This window comes from Lampetra fluviatilis, chromosome 1, assembly GCF_964198595.1.
Source record: "Lampetra fluviatilis chromosome 1, kcLamFluv1.1, whole genome shotgun sequence".
In the NCBI taxonomy this organism is placed as follows: Eukaryota; Metazoa; Chordata; class Hyperoartia; order Petromyzontiformes; family Petromyzontidae; genus Lampetra; species Lampetra fluviatilis.
Genome location: NC_136275.1, coordinates 7,603,981 through 7,617,470, shown reverse-complemented (window position 1 = coordinate 7,617,470; position 13,490 = coordinate 7,603,981). Strand labels below are relative to the sequence as shown.

The following is a 13,490-nucleotide window of genomic DNA, read 5'->3' as shown; positions in this document are numbered from 1 at the left end:
GTTCTACTTATTTAAATCGACTTTTTAATAAACGTTTTCTCCTACAACATCAGAGTGCAGCGCCACATTAAATAAGCACTACAATGACAAGAGTTTAAAGCGATTTGAAGCATGTTTTATTTTGGGGGGGGGCAGAGCTTTGTGACGTCATATTTGAGGGGGGGGGTCTGACTTTTTGTGACGCCGTGTGACGACGGGGGGGGGGGTCAAAAATCGCGTGACGTCATTTATGGACGGCCCCTTTCTGCAAACTGTATTTTCTACCTCGTCTGCTTTGTACAGTCTCGCATAAACTGCACTATATTTGTAATGTTTAGCTCATCTGCAGTGTGCTTACTGGTTGTACTGTAACCTTTGTACCGTTTCGAGTGTGTGATACATTTCTCGTTTGTACGGTACGTGTCGTTTCTATGTCATACTCTCTCGTATCAACTATCATTTCACGTCTCTATTTGCCTACCTCCTTAGAACCGTCTCCTCCAATATGTCTCGTTCGCTCGATCTCATTAGTTCTGACAGGTACAGTACCACTATAGAACACAAAATGGTGGGGGGATGAGAAGCCCATTGCATTCAAAGGCTACACAGGCTTGTACCCCTCGTTTTATATTACACGATTAAAAAATGTAACGCGAATTATACAATTTGCCGATTGTATCTCCAGCTTTATTGTCGATTTTAATCGAATATTAAATAAATGCCGAGTAATCACAACAGAGGCCCAACGTTGGGAAGCAAATTTTTTAATAGCCTAATTCACATTTAATATAATGCTGCTTACAGCCAATCTATATATATAAAAGTTAAATTTGTGAATGTGTGTCTGTTCAAAATGTTTAGCGTACTTCCCGACATGCAACGAACTTGAAATTTGCCATGTGGATACTTTCCAGACTGTACACCATGCAAAAATTATTTTTTTAAAAATACTTTTGTATATTTGGGGGGGGGGGGGGGCGCAATAATGGATATATTTTGCACGGCAACTGAGCTGTGACGTCACATCTGTCATGTGACCCGCATGCGGAAGCGTAACAGTGTGCCTGCTGATATCACGCACCCCTCCCCCAACCCTCCGCGGGTAAAGTGAAATACAAATGTGTTGCAGGTCTAAGGCGTTCTTCGCGCAGCATTGCTTTATTATTTGAGTCGTTTACTGCCGTACGCACCCTGAAAGTTGTGTCTGCAGAAAGCGCGTGTATGTGTGTGGGGGGAGCGGTAGTGTAGTGGTTAGCGCGCTGTGCTACGAACCCGGCGACCCGATTTCGATTACCGCTCACGGCCACCACCGGTGACGATTATTTGAACCGATTCTGGGCCTCCCCTAGGTCAGCCATGTTGGTGACGCAGGCTTTGGAGAGGGGGCTGATTGATCATACCCAGATCGATATAAGTGGTGAGACCCCCCCAACCTGTTGAACTCAAATGTGGCAGAGAGATGGCAGTACTATAAATCGGCTGCTACCCATACTGTAAACATAACACATACAGAATGGTGACTGTCAGTTACCGGGACAGACATTCAAGTGAGACCCAGAGGTCGGTGTCCAAGGAGAGAACTTAAAGCCAGATGAAACCAATTATTTGGTGATTCTACCTTGGCAGTAGTCTATAAGCACAATTAACAAAAACAAATCAACAGATATGTCAAAAACTGCCTTAAAAGGAAACAAATATACACGGCCTTTTGTAGTACAACTAAGGAGAGATGGCGGGATACTAAAAGAGTAAACCTTGGAGGCTGGGTGTCTAAAGTACAACAGTTGTGGCAGAAGGATCTGGCAAAAAATAAAAGATGGCAAGGTGTGGTGGCTCTCGACCTATTACTGTCTGCGGATTCGCATCCGCCTTATGAATACAGGTGTACTGACTAGCAGCTGTGCATTGAGCTATTCGGCTGAGCTCATGCAGAAAAATACAGGCATCCCGAGGTGGTAGGGTGGTTCAGGTGGCTAATACTGTCAGACCACAGGGTTGACATCACTGACAGCCTAAATTATAATTTAGAAAGCCACCCATGATTAAACTTGGTTCTCAAATCACTGAACAAAAAAGGTACATTACATTTAATTTTTTTACTGATTTTACGTTATTCTATGTATGTATAACTTCTTTCGCGCCATATGTAGCCAACCATGCTAACTTGGGGTGCGTGAGTACAGCAAACTAAACACAAAAATCAGTTCTAAAGAAATTCGTTTTCAATCTATATTTAAAATACTAGCTACGAGAATTCAATGTTCAGGTTTGATTAGTATGCATCGAACACCCTTTGAAAGAGAAAGGTGTGCTGCTAGTGTGAATAAGAGGTATGTTGAAGTGACCTTGTAAATGTCATTATGGGTCTCAGCTTACAGAGCCATTCTCAAACACAAATTTAAAAAAAGTTAATGAATCAAATGCCACGTCCCTAAATGAATCAAATGCCACGTCCCTAACCTGTAGTGATATGCAAACTACAAAACAATAACCCTGGCTCATCACCATTCAATGAAATGGTAGAAAACACAACTCTTTAAGAAGGTATCGTCCAATATACATTCCTGTCATGCCCAATTGATGTCGAAACATTTAGCAAGACCATATAATCCTAAGTTATCATAACCCCAAATTAATCAGGAAACACCATGGTACATTGTCCATAAAGGCCAAGAAAAGAGCAGTTTATGGCGGCTATTAAAACCCTAACCTACAGGTGAGGTTTAAGCTAATCAGCCACCTATCTCATCAGCATGTGTTACTGTGTTAGTTAACTGGTAAAATATACATTATCGATGGTATTCTGTTGACAAATAAGAGTAGTTTAATAATAATGGCCATCATATAGGTACACAACCTGTCATAGTAGTAATCTACAATTTAAATAAATGATTCCAGTCCACAAAGTCCAGCACCACCCAATGCTCATTTGCAAATGGCATTACTTTGACATTCAGCATCATGATGCCTTTATTATGGAGAAAAAGCAATTTCCCCAGTTACTGGGTGGAAATTATACCAAATGTGAATAATAGAAGCAATGAGGCCGATATTCCACCAAATATCAATTTCAGTGCTTCTTAACACACAAGCCATGTCCTAATTGTTATGAAGCAGGTACTAAATATATAGCGATGCTGTGGATATCAGTAAGTTATGTATTAACGCTGACCCTGGGCTAGAGAAGGCTCTATTCGCACCCCCATTAATTTTTTCTGGCAAAGGTGGCATGCATTTCTCAATTGCAGTATGATATGTACTAAAACCAATAAGTTTGCTGCATCAGAAAATCTCTTTCGTTTTCAGAGCACCATTCTATATTGGGCTCTTTAAGTGATATATATAGAATACTATTGCCTTTTTCCACTTAAATTACAATTCATAACCCTAAGACTAGATGCCAGGGCTACTCTCATAGAAAGTGAATGTATATCTTTAACAAACCCTTTATGAATGTTAAAGTGGTCGTTCGAAGACATTTCTTTTGAATGCCTGTCAGTTGCTTTATTACTGAAATATATATGAATATGAGTGGGATTTGCTTTAACAGATCTATGAATATGGTTGATGTTCTAATAATATCTATGAAAATTAGGTTGTTCAGCAGTACTGTCATAGATCTTTGTCAAAGTGAGAGTTGGTCACTTTAATATTAACTAATATCTATGAAAATGAATTACAATCACGTGAACATATTATCTCTGGAGGTGAACGGTAGTAATACAAATGTCAATTAAAGGAGATAGCTTGAATAGATCTGACCGAAATGTGAATCAAAGTTGCTTTCAACGGATCTCCATGAAAGTGAAAACTCAATGAAGATGGCACCAATTTCAGCCGTGCTGATTTTTCACCCGAAACAGCCTCAGAACCACCATATTTCCAAGGCACCACGTACAGTGCTCGGGCAGGACTTTCCAGCTGCACGGGAGCCCGTGTGTTTTTTTCCTTGCTTGTGAAGTCGCTCTCGATAAGCCAATCAAGTGCATACAGTGCTAATGAGGGAGGGCTGCAAGCGGGGTCACGGGTGTGGAGGGGTGGCGGGCAAAGGCAGGGGAGGAGACAGCTGCTCCCTGGCCCAATGGAGATTTCACTTGCTGTGCCTCCCCCGAAATTATGCCTACGGTCGAGTTGATTGCCTGGTAACCCCTATTTAACCAGGTAAGAGCCCAGTCACACACACACACATCTATTGCAAGGGGCATCTGAGAATACATTTTGAGTCTTTGCCCAAAACAGCCTCCATAATTGTTAACATCTTCAGATGTTTGGCCAGTCCATTGTTTTGTTGGTGTTGTGGGAGGAAGCTGAAGCGCACGAATATCTAAGTCAAACCCAGCTAAACACAACAGCCATCAAGATACATGCTTATGCCGGCTGATGCCTGTGTTAGGGAAAAGCCTGAACTTTTTATATTGATCTCCATTGCAATTTAGATAATTTTATATTCATTTAACACGAACTAAACTTTTGCTTATTGTTGAACCAATAAAACCAGTGTGTAAATATATATTTCTGAAAAAATATGGCTGTTACTATAATTGAGCTCTATAAAAGTAAATTGTAGTTTTAAATCTGAAATTACAATTTATGAATAGAATTACAAAAGTTTACAGATCTATATTAGTGATGGCAGTTGTTTTTTTTATATTTGCATGAAAGTTATTTGGATTTTTTCAAAAGAGAACAATGAAGTGATGGTAATTTTTTTTATTCGATTTCCATAAACGTGAATGGTAAACAATGTTCAACGTGTGATATTATAACATCTTATTTAATACAGTTCTATAAAAATTTACATCATTTACTTTAAACGGATCTCCGTTGAAATGACCAGATAGCGCAGAGGGTCAGCGCGCTGAGCACGCAATGCCGAGAGATTCTGGGATCCAATCTTGGCAACAGCCAATGGTTAAACTGGGTTCTCATGTGAAAACTGTTGATGGTTGCAGCCTGGTCACCAATAATTGCACAAAACAGAACACTACATTTAGGTTGGCACTTTATATAACAAAATTCCAGCTCCAAGATTTTTTAAAATATCTATTTTACTATCGTGACAAGCCCAAAGAAGCAGAGCTTCTTGGACATTGAGCCGCCTACTCTGTACAGGATAAAATAACACATGGACTATATTTTAGGGACTCGCTGCTCCATCACATTTACCAACAGATTAATCTCATGACATGATGCCAACAGCACACATGTAATAAATCGGGCAAAAAAAACCTGATGTCCATTAAAGCGATGGCAGTTACTTTAAAATAGCCCAATGAAAATTACGACGAATTTACAACATTTTGCCTCACACAGCCTCTTGCCTACTACATCACATGTGATCCAAGATGTAAAGTGACGCTTGACCACCACCAACAAAAGTACAAGAAACCTTGCCAAAAGCCCCACTCTCTCCTAGAACCAACACACTAGTGAGGGCCTCAAAGCCAATCCTATTGCAAAGTCAAATAAATATTTGAAAAAGTATCAGCGTTTCCTTGCTCACGCAATTGTAGGAAAGTGTTCATCTGCACTGACATCTCTATGCCAGAATTGGAAATTCCACTTTCCTATGGCGGAGGCTATAGAAATACAAACTTGACACTCCACACCCAGCCAGCCATGCGTTTCAAACTAAATGTTAAGATAACATGCAGTGCTCCGATGCCAAAACCTGAGGTTAAATAATAATGGCCCATGTTCCACCTCCCTCAAGAAGGCTGCCTCGTAAAGCAGCCAGGAAAGTCAGTACGGTACAAGGAGGGGAATGGCAGCATTGTGGTGCATAAGCACCCAGTGCTCACAACTCTTAGAGGGAGGCGATGATGTTGGAGTCCATCTGGAAGCTACTCACATTGGCCATGAAGGGATGTCAATCATAAAATAAAATACTAAGACTTAAATAAACCGCACACCCAACATAGGGTGCTGCGTTAACCGTTGACCTCACTTCTATAGCCATAAAATATTTTTCTTCTCTGGTGACTAGTTCCTGTCAAAGGACGATGATATCCCCAGCACGAGTTGAATCCATCATTGGTCATGAGCACAATCTCAAGATTCCTTTGAAGATTTGTATTATTCTCATGCAGCAGTAAAAATATATTCAAGTAACACATTCGATAGTGCGATTCGTAAAGTTTATGGGTAGACATGGATCCAGTAATATGCATACTGCAGAAGTGCAACGTAGAAAATATTTTATATAATACATACACACACTGATCTGTATATAGAGCATGGACAAAGCTATCGCTCTCTGCAATGGCCAACAGCATCTAGCATCTTAATTGGGACAGCACTTCCACAAGCACCGCCTACTACTTGAGAGCCGAACAAAGGCCATGGATGCTCCCAAGAAGCCAAACAATGGGGGGGGTAGCAACACAGCCAGCTCAACTCATATCACCAGAGCAACCCATTAGCAGAAGCCTATACCAGTGATGTGAACACAGCTGACGTGCACTGGCCACTATCTAATGCCGAGAGGGGGTGGGAAGGGCTGACACGAAGGCTAAGGTGCATGCACACCACTCATTGTTCCATTATATCCCAGCTAACTCAACCAGTTCTCCTCGCGGATGCTATCTGTGTAAATGCATGGAATTGACAGAGGAAAACAGTGCATCTCAGGGACAATAAGTGCATGCATACTAACACACAACAATGCACTTTCCCGCAGGTAAATCTTGATGGGATAAAGCCAGGGCATAACAGCAGTGGTGAACAATATTCAGCAATATTTCATGGGTCCCATTTGGTGCTGGATCTCACCAGCAAAGAGTGCAACAATCATGGGCATGGATATTTGCGTGCATCGAGCTCGAACACACCCTGGAAGTTGCTGCAAGATTTAATAACATGCATGCACACATGGCAGCATCTCAAAAACGGGCCAACAATATTCCTGGACTGCATTTGTGAGAGGTCACCAAAAACACCAAAAATGGATGCACTCTGAACATGTTGGTGTGCATCTGACTTCATACACTGTGCTGTTACTGTTAACAGCCACCATTCGCCTACTGAGTGGCGGCGACATCACCACGGCACTTGTGCCAGGCTAGGTGCACGTTGAGGCCACGTGAAGTCTGGAAGATTCGCCAGCAGGAGGTTCCAGGGCAGACCCAGTGTTACAAGTTGACCGAGATGACTGGCAGATTTGTGTGTGTACATTAGTAACACGCACAAACATGCAAAGATAATGATCCTCTTTATATCCATAAAGACTGTTGGGGCAGGTGCTGTTTTTGAGAAACGTTTAAGACCAACACCAGTACACAAGGAGTCAGTATCACAACTAGTCTCGCCACCTTTGTCTGCCCATTACAGATGTTTAACACATCGCACCAGGTACTATTTTGAGGCTCAGTCAACCTCAGGTGTGGGAGCAATAATAAGGTCAGATATCATTTGTCAGCAATGTTCCCCATGGTCGAATCCATCTACCCAGGTTGCAAAATTTCATGGATCAGCACAAACCACTGTGCGCTCGCATCCCACAAACACACAAAGAGCATCACACAGCAAAACAGTAGCTCTCATTGCAGCCGATGGATGGACGCACACAGCAGAGGGATGTTGATGGGGCCGTTACACCCCCGCCATGAGTGAGCTCGTTTTGCGTGCTCGGTGGTGGAGCGAGCCCCGTTGTCCGAAACGTGAAACCAAACACAACTCCCCTAGCCTCTTGATAAGCCCCTCTACGAGTGCTGTCTGCCACACTGCCAACTTGGTCTCCATAAAAGGTACGAAAATAACTTAACGCACTGCCATATTTTCGGCTGTGGCCACCATGCTGTTGGGCATGATGGGGCTCTCTCCTACTGCTCCTCCTCGGCACACACACACCATGACTCACACCTAGACTACACGGGCCTGTGGCCTTCAGTACGTGTGAGCGCTGTGGTAATGCATGTGCTTGTCTCTGCTATTGAATGTGTTAGAATGGAGGCTCGTTAAGTATGTCTGCACGTCCGTGTCTTTGAATGCATACATGTGCGTTTACATGCAGCCTTGTTCATGTATTCGTGTCTATATTCCTGTACGTGTCCCTGCTTGTAATGTGTCCCTATGTGTAACTGTATCTCGTGTACAAGTCATTGCAGGAGCATGTGTGTATGTATGTGGCGATGTTAACTTGGATGTGCTCGTGGGTATGTGTACCCCTGCATCTGGAATGTGTACATGCATTGTTACTGTGTCCCTTTGCGTATACACATATAAGCGTGTGTGCTGTATAAATGTACAAACATAAAAATATCCTGAATATAATTTTATCGTAAAGCTGTTGAGGAAAGTGCTAACGCCATATATACACACCGCACAGTACCCGTGTAAACGTGGGCATGTCTGTATCAAGTTTCATTTATTAGGTATAGCCCTGTGAGCCATGCGTCAGGTGCAACCGCAACAAACAAAATATGAACACAGAACGTCCCAAAGCGACGACGCGCAACAGAAACATCCTGGAATAAACCAGCAAATATTCCACAAAAAACTCATTAAAACGCTGTGTGCAAAAATCACAATGTGGTGTGGTACAGCTTACTGTGTACGACTGTGTGCGACCTCGGCTAGATTCCACGTCACATCAGCGACACGTGGTATCTAAACATGTCCCGCACCTCCTCGGTGTCAGCTTGGCCTCAATTTCTTGTGGTGTGAATATCAGCATTGATAAGACAACGATGCGCGTTGCTGGCTATAGCCCCATTGTGTGCTACCCAGCTTTAACCGATGCTCACTCTCACCCCAACTATCCCTACAGCCTTGCAAGGCTGTGTTATTGGTTGTGGTACAATCCAGTTGATGCCGATCTCGAGCACAGTATCTAAACTCTGAAGCAACTAAAACAGGTGCTCGCTAACACTTACCTATGCGAATGTACAATCTAAATACGGGCTGTGTCCTCGTTGAGGCCAGTCTGTGTATGTGGATGGGTTAATAAATGCACAAATGTGTGCTGCGTTGTGTTATGGGAGCGCTAGTGTAGGGGGTCAGCGCACTGCTCTAGGAACCCGGCGACCTGTGTTCGAATCCCGCTCAGCATCGGTGACGAATATCTCAACCGGTCCTGACTCGGCATGCAATGAGCACCTGGTGCAGTGTGTAAACATGAGCATTCTCCTCCAACATCAGAGTGCAGCGCCACATTAAATACGCACTACAATGACAATAGTTTAAAGCGATTTGAAGCATGTTTTACTTTTCAAAATGGAAATGTTTTGGGGGGGGGGGGCAGAGCTTTGTGACGTCATATTTGAAGAGGGTCTGACTTTTTGTGACGCCGTGTGACATGGGGGGGGGGTCAAAAATCGTCCAAAATCGCGTGACGTCACTTATGGACGGCCCCAAAGGTGGCCGGGCGTGGTGCTGACCACCCACCCACCATGTACCTGCCTTCATGTGCTCGAAATAAGCACTTGCCCCAAAAGTCTGTTATGACTATAAGGGGAGTCTTTGTTTGTACAAGCAAGTATGATTGTGTTTCGTTAATAAAGGCGTTTGTGGTGGGTTGGGTAACATCAGTATATCAACACATCCTAGGTTGGCTCCGTCTTAAATTAGTACCTGGCGTGGTATAAACCACACTGGGGAAACAAAACATAGGCTGGGCATGGTCTTGGCCACACAACTCCCATCGTGTGTCGGCCTCAGTAAAGGCTCACCCAAGTGACCCCGACGGCCTGCCCATAAGGATTAAACTAAACTTTTATTTTTTTACCAGGTAATGTCCACTGAGCTATATAGCTCTTTTCAGAAGCGACCTGGCCACAAATTCTCGCCCAATTAAGTGGATTATCACGTCGATATTTACAGCAGCCAAATACTCGTGTTTATAAATGTTGGAGGGGGGAAGAAAAAAAAACCAGAGGACACCGAGAAAAATCCACGCGACCACGGGGAGAACATTCAAACTCCAAATATAGAGCTGACGTCAGGTGTTGGGGTCGATGCCACGGACTCCTGTATACCTGGCGAGGTAGTTAATATTTCGACTCCGTAGCGCCCACGGGACGATTAGGACTGTGCACCCACACACACACAGGTGTGCGTGCATCTCGTGGATAGGCCATTGTGCACGCGTATGCGGGCCAAATTATGTCTACGTCCATAAACATCGTGGTCGCTTGCACAAAACACGCGTGTTTGTTTACCTTAGTTTGTTAGCTTAAGCAGTACAAGCTCAAGTAGGGAATTGGTTTGAGCTAGTTCTTCTTGTAGAGTTGCGTGAATGCGCCACTCTGTGTGGACATGCATGCGTACAAGTCAGTATATGCACCTAAGGGTACCATGTTTCTTGTTTATAATACGTGCTGTGAAACGGGCCAGGCTGTTGTTATATGGGTCTGGGCATTTTGCGTGTCCAACTGGAATACATCAGATCACATTTAAATGTGCGTAGATCACAGTGATGTTGGTGTACGTGCAGAAGATGTTACACTGCGTGTAATGTGAATAGTGGACAAATTCAATTTTGATTTTAAGTTTTCGTGACTACAGCAATCCATAATCTTTGGCGGTAAAGTCACGTAGGTAGAAAAAACATTATTCTTGACTCACAATGCATGAAGGCGTGAACTGACTTTGGTGTACTGCTGTGCTATAAAGATTTTCGCAGCCGTTTGTAAATCCATTGCTTGAATTACACTGCACATAACCACTTAGTACGTGAACCCATTTACATTAACAGTACGTATTACCAACGTAAACAACGTACTACCGTCATGTAATACATCCTGTAATAAACACACTATATACTCTTTGGTTCTTTCGGTAAGTCACGTAGGTAGAAGAAAACATAATATATATTTTTTTTATAACAATTTAAAAGTCACGTACGTACCACTTGTGGCAAATCCTCCTGTACCATGCCCACAGTACAGCAGTGTCAATGTAGACTGAATACACCGACACGCGTTGACGGTGTTGTTCCTGCAGTATGCAGCATTGCTTTAGTGGTACTGCAATATTGTTGAGACTTGCTTGCAGTCGTTATATACTCTTAGGTTACGTGTATCCCCGTTGATACACACCGCTCCACTGTATTATTATCAATCGACAAAGCCATCGTCTCCCATCAAAACCCCTCCCATAACCCGCCGTGTTCACGTCCTGTGTCTGCAGTGTAAGGTAGTCCCCATATGTAAGACATGTTTTTATAGTACCCTTGCATTTGGTGGAAAATATAAGCATAGTGTACCATTTGCAATAACCTTTTTTTAGCCTATAAGTCTCTTCAATCAATATTGTACGCACACAGCAACGTATAGGGGGGGCACACGCTGGTTTATATGTGGCGCATGTCGAATTACCGTGGTAGTATGGCATTTAGAATTCTGACACGTGAACACCTTACTCTTTAATTCAACATCAATACCACCTCACACATTGCCAGTACGGTCATTTATACCTCTTCCCACAATGAGTTGATACAAGCAAGGCACAATTTAGTCCTGCATGCAACGAGAACGTAGTATGGTGTTTATTTCGCGTCCACGTCGTCTCCTAGATCTCTGAGTCAAACATCAACACAACCTTCACATGAACACCACCAGGACTGTGGTGCGTGCATGACAGCTAGGATATTAAGTCCACACGAAGCGTGATGTTCTTGCTGTTTGCGTGGTATATACATCTCTGATATCCACACACAAACTATACCCTCCCAATGAAACATCAAAACACGTATGATTATGCACATATATAATGTAAATAACACGAACAAACTAACATCCACACACGGGGCCAACCCCTACACACAGTATTAGTGTAACCTGCATGTCTTGTTGTGTACGTTTAAGTGGTGTGGTGGTATGTATTGTTTTACTTCGTAGTATGCTTATTTCTAATTATGTAGACAAAGGTTTAATGACAGCCCTCAGCTCGCATCAACACCTCACATTGATACAACTCCATATTCCTGTGTTGTGTGGTGTAAGTATACGTTGTATGTTTGTGTTTTCTTGTGGTTTATGTATAATTCTATACACAATGTAACATCAAATCCACACACAACCCTCGACGTTCAACATCGAGCCATATCAACACCGCAGGTCATCTTCCTGTGACATGTAGTGTTTGTTAATGTGGTTATTGTATTCGATATGGTTATGTAATTGTGTAGATATGTAATGTCATCTCACACAGCCCCCCTCATCTCAACATCAACACACAGTAGGATATTTCCCTTTCGTGTTTGTTAGTGTGTAGTTTGTGGTATTTATGTATTCTATGTGACGTGTTTGATAGTTGTATACAATGTGATCATTGTAGAGAACTAAGTTGTATACAATGTGATCATTGTAGAGAACTAAAGATGTAATAATATATCACACAGCCCTCAACCTCTCATAAACCTATAACAGAGGGCATCTTCCTGTGACAGTGCTTGTTAGTGGATGTATTGCTGCCCGTGGTATTGTTCTATTCTGTGGCATATCGTGTTTATGTGACTCTGTAGAGATAAAACCGTGTAGATTTATAATGTAAAAGCTCTCAAAAAGCCCTCTCAGCATCAACACAGGAGTGCATCTTCCTGTGGCAATGTTTGCCGTGTGTCCATCGCGGCCCATATACCTGTTCTACTCAATGTGGCATGCCGTGTGTACGCGATAATGTGAATTGTTGTTGTGATAAAGCTGTAATTGTGTACAGAATTTGAGATGTTCCCACGAAATGTCTCACTCTGGGCCCTCTCCTCACCTCTCAGTTGTCCGCCGTTCTCTCGGGCCGCGCCCGCAGCCTCATCTCCGGGTCCGGGGGGGTTATTGCGACGACGACGACCAAGAAGAAGAATAAGAAGACCAAGAAGAACGAGATGATGAAGGGGACAATGAGGGGGGAGAATTGAGATGAAGACGACGATGCGAAGCAGGAGACAAAAGCCGCTCCTCAGCCTCCCCGGCCCGAGACTCCGGGCCTCATGGCCGGGGCGTGCGACAGCCGCCTCCTCTGAACACGAGGCTGCTGCAGGAGAGCAACGAGAAGAACAACGAGGAGGTAGGAGATGAGAACGAGGGCGATAAAGAGGGGAAGAGACGAGCGGCTACTCCATAGCCGCCATGTCGGGAGCCGATAAAGTCCCCGGGCCGCGGCGTCTTTTCGCAAGCGTCGACGGCGACGAGACGCGGCTTGAGGACACAAATCGTTGTTATTTTTCACCGTTTGATTGTTATCGTCCGTTCTGAGCGTTTTACTTTCGTTGTCAACCTTTTTTTGTTGTCCGAGCGCGCTTTAGCCGTAGTGAAATGTAACCGTGCGCAGGGACACAGCAGGGGCGCGAGGGAGTGAGGTGCCGCACACTTGACCTCGCGCAAGGATACAGCGGGGGGCGGGGCGAGGAGGAGGGGGCTGTGGTGAACTGTACTGGGCGTGGCGGAGGCGAGAACCGAGGTGGCATTCGCAAAACACGGAGCCCGGAGTATGCGACACAGTAGAGATAAACACGGAGCCTGGAGTGCATTATAGAAAACACGGAGCCCGGTGTAGAGATAAACATGGAGCCTGGA

General features: G+C 43.7%; 1 protein-coding gene across 8 annotated transcripts in view; it reads right to left on the bottom strand.

Moving 5' to 3' along the window:
• KMT2C (lysine methyltransferase 2C) overlaps positions 1–13,285 on the bottom strand; it is a 174,231-nt gene extending 160,946 nt beyond the window's left edge. For 7 of the 8 annotated variants that reach the window (XM_078855009.1, XM_078855017.1, XM_078855026.1 and 4 more), the window contains exon 1: positions 12,685–13,285. The gene's annotated coding sequence lies outside the window, so the exon portion shown is untranslated. The remainder of the gene's footprint in view (positions 1–12,684) is intronic. The other variant, XM_078855033.1, reaches the window with a different exon arrangement.
• Between the last annotated feature and the right edge of the window lie 205 nt (positions 13,286–13,490).